Below are 8,491 nucleotides of genomic sequence, written 5' to 3'. Positions count from 1 at the left end.
ATCTCGATAGATGCAGAAAAAGCATTTGACAAAGTACAGCATCCCTTTATGTTCAAAACTCTAGAAAAACTAGGGATAACAGGAACATACCTCGACATTGTAAAAGCTATCTATGCCAAGCCTCAGGCTAGCATCATTCTCAATGGAGAAAAATTGAAGGAATTCCCCCTAAAATCCGGAACAACACAGGGATGCCCTCTATCACCACTTCTATTCAATATAGCTCTCGAAACACTGGCCAGAGCAATTAAACAGACGAAAGAAATTAAAGGCATAAAAATAGGAAAAGAAGAACTTACATTATCACTATTTGCAGATGACATGATTCTATACCTAGCAGACCCAAAAGGGTCTACAAAGAAACTTCTAGAACTAATAAATGAATTCAGCAAAGTGGCAGGATATAAAATCAACACGCATAAATCAAAGGCATTTCTGTATATCAGCGACAAATCCTCTGAAATGGAAATGAGGAAAAACACTCCATTCACAATATCCTCAAAAAAAATAAAATACTTGGGAATCAACCTAACAAAAGAGGTGAAAGATTTATACAATGAAAACTACAAAACCCTAAAAAGAGAAGTAGAAGAAGATCTTAGAAGATGGAAAAATATAAACTGTTTATGGATAGGCAGAACTAACATCATCAAAATGGCGATATTACCAAAAGTTCTCTATAGGTTTAATGCAATGCCAATCAAAATCCCAACGGCATTTCTTGTAGAAATAGAGAAAGCAATCATGAAATTCATATGGAAAAATAAAAGACCCAGAATAGCAAAAGCAATTCTAAGCAGGAAGCATGAATCAGGCAGTATAGCGATACCAGATTTCAAACTATATTACAGAGCAATAATAACAAAGACAGCATGGTACTGGTACCAAAACAGGCGGGTGGACCAATGGTACAGAATAGAGGACACAGAGACTAATCCACAAAGCTACAACTATCTTATATTTGATAAAGGAGCTAAAAGCATGCAATGGAGGAAGGATAGCATCTTCAACAAATGGTGCTGGGAAAACTGGAAATCCATATGCATCAAAATGAAACTGAATCCCTTTCTCTCACCATGCACAAAAGTTAACTCAAAATGGATCAAGGAGCTTGATATCAAATCAGAGACACAGCGTCTGATAGAAGAAAATGTTGGCTACGATCTACATACTGTGGGGTCGGGCTCCAAATTCCTCAATAGGACACCCATAGTACAAGAGTTAATAACTAGAATCAACAAATGGGACTTACTCAAACTAAAAGGTTTTTTCTCAGCAAAAGAAACAATAAGAGAGGTAAATAGGGAGCCTACATCCTGGGAACAAATCTTTACTCCTCACACTTCAGATAGAGCCCTAATATCCAGAGTATACAAAGAACTCAAAAAATTAAACAATAAGATAACAAATAACCCTATCAACAAATGGGCCAAGGACCTGAACAGACACTTCTCAGAGGAGGACATACACTCAATCAACAAGTACATGAAAAAATGCTCACCATCTCTAGCAGTCAGAGAAATGCAAATCAAAACCACCCTAAGATACCATCTCACTCCAGTAAGATTGGCAGCCATTAGGAAGTCAAACAACAACAAGTGCTGGCGAGGATGTGGGGAAAAGGCTACACTTGTTCATTCTTGGTGGGACTGCAAATTGGTGCAACCAATTTGGAAAGCAGTATGGAGGTTTCTTGGAAAGCTGGGAATGGAACCACCATTTGACCCAGCTATTCCCCTTCTCGGTCTATTCCCTAAAGACCTAAAAAGAGCATGCTACAGGGACACTGCTACATCGATGTTCATAGCAGCACAATTCACAATTTCTAGACTGTGGAACCAACCTAGATGCACTTCAATAGATGAATGGATAAAAAAATGTGGCATTTATACACAATGGAGTATGACTCTGCATTAAAAAATGACAAAATCATAGAATTTGGAGGGAAATGGATGGCATTAGAGCAGATTATGCTAAGTGAAGCCAGCCAATCCCTAAAAAACAAATGCCAAATGTCTTGTTTGATATAAGGAGAGTAACTAAGAACAGAGTAGGGACGAAAAGCATGAGAAGAAGATTAACATTAAACAGGGATGAGAGGTGGGAGGGAAAGCGAGAGAGAAGGGAAATTGCATGGAAATGGAAGGAGACCCTCAGGGTTATACAAAATTATATACAAGAGGAAGTGAGGGGAAAGGGAAAAATAATACAAGGGGGAGAAATGCATTACAGTAGAGGGGGTAGAGAGATAAGAGTGGAGGGGAGGGGAGGGGAGGGGGGATAGTAGAGGATAGGAAAGGCAGCAGAATACAACAGACACTAGTATGGCAATATGTAAATCAGTGGAAGTGTAACTGATGTGATACAGCAATCTGTATACGGGGTAAAAATGGGAGTTCATAACCCACTTGAATCAAAGTGTGAAATATGATATGTCAAGAACTATGTAATGTTTTGAACGACCACAATAAAAAATATATATATTGGATAGGTAGCTGTTGTGGCCAAGTCACTTGGTATTCTCTAGTTGGGGGCCTGGTAACAAGCCAGGAGCTTCTTTTCAAATGGAATTGTTATAGGCAAAATAGATCATTATGGCTTTGCTTCAAATTCTTATGGGTCTGCTCTGTGATTTCCCTCCAGTGGCTCCATATTGCTACCTTATCTGTCACAGACATGTCAAATGTATGACAATCCAGACTTCAAAACAGCTGCACAAGAGAAGGAACCTTATGCTAAGGCCTCTCTTTTCCTGAATTCTTCCTAAATTTTTGGCTTTTTATTATTCAGTAAATGAACAGCAAAAGTCCATCCAAATCAGGTGTTTATTATCTTCAAATTCCAGATAGTCACACCAAACACACTGCTTCTTTTTTCATGCTAAGTGGTGTGAGCTGCAGCTGATAATATTCCTAACTTTAGAGGGTACTTCCTCACATACCTTAGACCACTCTATTGCTAGAATCTTCCTGATGGGACAGTTTTCTGTTTGGTAGAGTTCATCTCTCAGCCTCTGGAATTCTTTTTATTATTATTTTTTAAATGTATCTAGGGTAATGGTTCCTTTCTAGTCAAATCTAACAAGAAAAATATCATTATGCTGACTGTGTGGCAATAGTTTCAGAGTCACATGATTTTTTAGAAAACTCAGCACTACTATATATTAAAGAGCAAGTTATAGATATAAACAAGATTTTGAAAATGTACTGCTACATGAGGTGAATAGCTTCTGAATACATCTATATTCAGAATATATATATTTTTGCTCAATATATATGGGAATATATATATCGCTCCTATATATTGAGCAAATTACAGAATAAATATATATTAGATATTAGGACATTTGATTTATTTTCTCCAGTAAAAATACCACACAAGTACTAAAAAGAGTTAAATTGCATAATAACACATAATAATCCCTATGATCCATCTGATTTTTACATCAGTCAAATAATAGTAATAAACAGAGAGATGAAATGAACCATTTCCTCTGTATCTCTCTTGTTTTTAATGGTGACTGTAGTTTCTTTATGGGGTTAAATTCTGCTCTTCATTCAGTAACTGGAAAATAACTACAATTTATTTTAACCCAAACCATAAAAAAATGTTGTATCTCCATTTATCACTAGACCTCCATGACTTACTCCAAGTGTGACCCAAGGGCGATAGTAAAATTGTGAATTTTTAAGATTTACTGTCAATTTAGAGCCACTATTTAATAATCACTGGCATGTATAGGTATTCTTTGCTCTGGACACATTTAACCCGATATTCAACAGAAAGTTTCCTGAAAAAGGCTTGGGAGAAAATATACATCATTCACTGTAGTCTTATCTTCAAGTTTCTTCCTCATAAGGACGTTTATCCTCAATAAAGAAGTGACAGGTCTTTGAAGGGACTTCCAAGTCCATGAACTAGGTAAATAGTCATGTAGGCCTGGTTTTTTGAGACTCATGCTTCCTACCTCTGAACAAAGGATTGTTTGTCTTTTATAGATCAAGTAATTCTTTTGCATTTCTCTGTGTGTTGTGAATAAAAGACTGTAATCAACTATATGGGTATGACAACAGATTCCTGTGAGTGAAAACATTGTTCTACACTTTTGTCCTCAAATTCTTATTTTGGTAATTGCATTCACTCTGTCTTTTAGGGCCAAACACTGGTATTCCAGAATCCAATTATTTCCACTGAACTCTGAAGCCTAGTTCCTTGAACATGTTCCAGGGCCTTTTCTAGGAAGATAGCCTCTCTTTATCAATGTGTTTTTCTTACTCCTAGGTGAAAAGAATACCTTCAAAGAGGGCTGTCTTGAAGGCAATACTTGGCATATAGTTAGCAGGTTTCATATAATTGATGCACTGAAACATTTGTATATTCCACTGTCTTTAGGCTCTTCTTCTATTGGATGTCCAGGAAATGCAAATATATCAGATTCATTGACTTTAGCAAAGTACAGATCTCAATTAATCACCCTTCCAAATTATTAACATTGCTTTGGTTGCTTAAAAATATATTTACAAAAAAATTCTTATTGAGAGCATCTAAATTGATAAGCTCCTCTGGGCCAGTATTTATATTTAGCTCTTTATGATATAAAATGCTTGGAATACATTTAAATAAGTGTTCCTAAGCCAGCTATTTGATGGTCAATTTTGACAAGATGTTTCCATTTTATTGGCTATTATCATGTCTGCTCTAAAAATAGACACTGCAATTCTTTCTCTAGTCCATGGAGAATAACCTGGAAAATAGAGTAAAAAAAAATAACTGGTGGAACCACTGACTTTTGACCTCAGGAGATTTAGCAGAGAAATTGACAACCAGTTAATCGTGCAGATGATTTTAACTGGTCACCTATTTTCTTACTCTGACAGGATGTCCTCCACCAATAAAATCGATGCTGTCAAGTTTTAGAGAGAATCCAATATTTCTGATCTGTGGAAATAATGTGACATACACAATGTCCTAATCATTGTTTAGTAGTATCCTGTCTATTGGGTATGACTCATATCTTTATTCCTTTGTACAGCAATGCTTACTTCAGCTAATGCTTTAAGTTTTCTCTCACTTTTTACAGATATACATGCAGTGACCTTATCAAAAGCACTTACATCTCTGAATCATAGATTTTCCCAAAAGCTGCATTTTTTTTTCTAAAACATAAAAAAGTTCATAACCATAATCTTCAATTTTATTCATTTCTACTTAACAGTCTGCTATGCATGTAGCAGTAAGATTAAATTGTCTACCCTTACATGCATCACTTTCATTCATGAAAGTTTTCATGAATGCTAAAGAAAAGAAAAACCCATCCAAAACAGCAAGTACTAAAGAGTCCCATCATATTTATTAACATTAATATAAAGAACAAAATATAAATTCAAGATTGTAGAAGTTGTCATAGTTACAGAAGAAATTGCACCAGGAATGGAAATAAGGGTATATCTTGTTCTTAATCTGAGTGATAGTTCCAAAATATATTCAGTGCATAAAAAATCATCAAGTTGTGCACATACATAAGTACTCCATGCATTACCACTGATTTTTCCTTTGCTGCTAGTGTTGCTGTTTTTTTTCTAACATTTTTGCTACATTTTAAATGTAGGATGCTCTGCCTTGTTGCCCAGGGCACTGCCTCTTTATATCATCCTATAATATGCCTGGGACCCATTACTCTAAGTTTCACAGCATGTTACGAGGAAATAAAGCAGGAGTGCCTATATTTTCAGTGCAGGGTTTTTAAAGTTTTACAAAGATTTTAGAGAAAAGTGGTTTTTAAACTTTTTTTATTTACACCCTTTACCTTTTTTTTTTATTTACACCCTTTACCTTCCGTCTCTCTCTAAATTCTCTCAGAAGAAGACATAGCACTATACCCAATTCTTCTTCCTTTCTAGTCTTAGGCCGAGAGGTGTGTTCTATATAGTTGTGTCAAGACACTATCCCACTTTTTCTCATTCTCAGAACTCTTTCTTCATTGATTTACATACATGTCTAAATGCAAAGCCAAAAAGAAGAATTTTTCAAAATTTTTTTCCACTACTTCCATTATACATAAAATCTGGAAAAAATCAAATTATAATTTAAGATATACCCCAGGTCTAAAAGTCTAGGAAGTACTATCTATATAGCTAATAAATTATTTCCTATTGCTTATTTCCCCAAAGCTTCCTTGACCCTTAGCTCGTTTATCCAAAGCTTGATAAGCTCCCAGTAAGTACCTTGTAAATAATTATTCAAATGACATTAGTTGAGTAATTAATTTTGAAAGGCTTCTTCAAAGATTTGCAATGGTATCAACTTTCTGCATATTGTCAAATATATTTTTTTATTACATTTAAGTTAGTTGTGCAAGTCAGATGGGTTCTGAAAGGTTGTATGTGTGTTGTGTGTATATAATCCATAATTTAACAGCAGTTAATTCAGTGTTGACAAGAAAGCCACATGTGGTTATTAGAATAAAATATTTTTGACAATTCATATCCTTTGAGTCCCAGTAACATTTGGTTCTGTTTCATTGTAAAGAAAGCATATGTTTTAAATAGGGAGTTAACAGCTACCTTATAGACTTTAAAATATTTTAGTAAACATTGGAGTAAGCCAATTGAATCAGATTTATTGCATGATCATTATAAAAGAAAAAAAAACCCTGAAAACTGAATGAAAAGTAACTGATTCATTTCACTCAAAACTACAATGATATCAATAAAGAAAATTAAAGAATATATAAAGAAATAGTGTTCCTGTGTTCATTTTTGGAAGAGTTGTTATTGTTAACTACCCAAAGAATTCCATAATGTTGTGCTATTTATATTAAAATATTAATGTTCTTTTCTCTTCATAAATAAAAAAAATCCCAGCATTCATATGGAATCATAAAAGACATTGAATAATCAAAGCTGTCTTGATAAAAAGAAAAAAGCTAAAGCATCACATTTTCTATTTCAAGTATATTGTAAACCTACAGTTGTTAAAACATTATAATACTGGCATCAAGGAAGACATTAGATAAAAGGAAAAGAAAAGAGTCCAGAACTCAGACTACACTCATGATAAACTGATATTCAACAAGGGTTCCAAGAATACACAATTGGATTAAGATAGTCTTTTCAATAAATGGTGCTGGGAAAACCAAATATTCACATACAGAAGAAAGAATTTGGATTCTTGCCTTTATATAATACACAAAAATCAACTTAAATAGATTACAATGTAGCAGAAGACCTTAAACTGTAAAAGTCCTAGGAGAAAATATAGACAGGAGAAACTCTTCTTAAAGTTGGTCTTGGCAATGATTTCTTCAATCCAATCCAATCCAATCCAATACAATACAATACCAAATGCAATACCAAAAGCACAGCACTTGATACCATATAGAATTAAAAAAAACTTCTGGAAAGCAAAGAAAATAATTTCCAAATTAAAAAATAAATTAGTTGTAGATGGACACAGTACCTTTATTTAGTTTTTGTTTGTTTGTTTTCATTATTGTTTATTAGTTTGTTTGTTTTTTTTAAATTTGGTACTTGGGATTGAACCCAGTGCCTCACATGTACTAGGCAAGCTCTCTATCACTGAGTATGACCCCATCCCATAATTTATAAAATTAAGAAGTAATCTACATAATGTAGGAAAATATTTGAAGCTATGTATCTGATAAGGGTTAACATCCAAAATATATACAGAAATCCTACAATTAAAGATCAAAAAGAAAGAAAATGTAGCCTAGTTAAAACTAGAGCAAAGAACTTAAATACATCTTTTCCAAAGTGGATGCACAATGACTAATAGGCATATGAAAATATGTTTGACAGCACTAATCACTAGAGAAATAGAAGTCAAAAGCACAGCAATATATTGCTTCACACCATTTCAAATGACTATTACAAAACTAAAAAAATAGTAAGTATTGGCAAAAAACATGAAGAAATTGGGAGCCTTATACACTGCTAAAATGTGAAATACAGCAGTGACATGGAAGTGAATATGGAGGTTTTGCAAAAATTCAAAAATAGAACTACAATATTATCTGGAAGTCCCACTTCTGAGTATATGCCAAAAAGAATTAAAACCAGGGTTTCAAAGAAATATCTGTGGTTTTATGTTCGTTGCAGCACTATTCCCAATGATGACATTATGGATACAGCACAGACATCTCTTGACAGAGGATTACATAAAGAAAATGTCGTACACTCACATACAATGGAATGTTACTCAGCTCACTGAAAAAATCCTGCCATTAGAACCCTATACCCAATGTAATAAATCAATCACAGAAGGACAAATGCAAAAGTATTTAACTTATTTATGTTATCCAAAATAGTCAAACTCAAAGAATCATAGAATGGAATAGTGGTTATCGGGAGACACAGACTGGAAAATGGTATTTCATGTTTAATAGGAATAAAATTTCATTTATGCAAAGTGAGTTAATCCTAGACTTCTGATGCATAGCATAGTGCATTTTATGAGCAATACTATAATGTGC

Source organism: Spermophilus citellus, assembly GCF_964194105.1.
Source record: "Spermophilus citellus genome assembly, chromosome: 16".
NCBI lineage: Eukaryota > Metazoa > Chordata > Mammalia > Rodentia > Sciuridae > Spermophilus > Spermophilus citellus.
The sequence above is the reverse complement of the archived record's forward strand: the minus strand, read 5'-3'. Positions refer to the sequence as shown.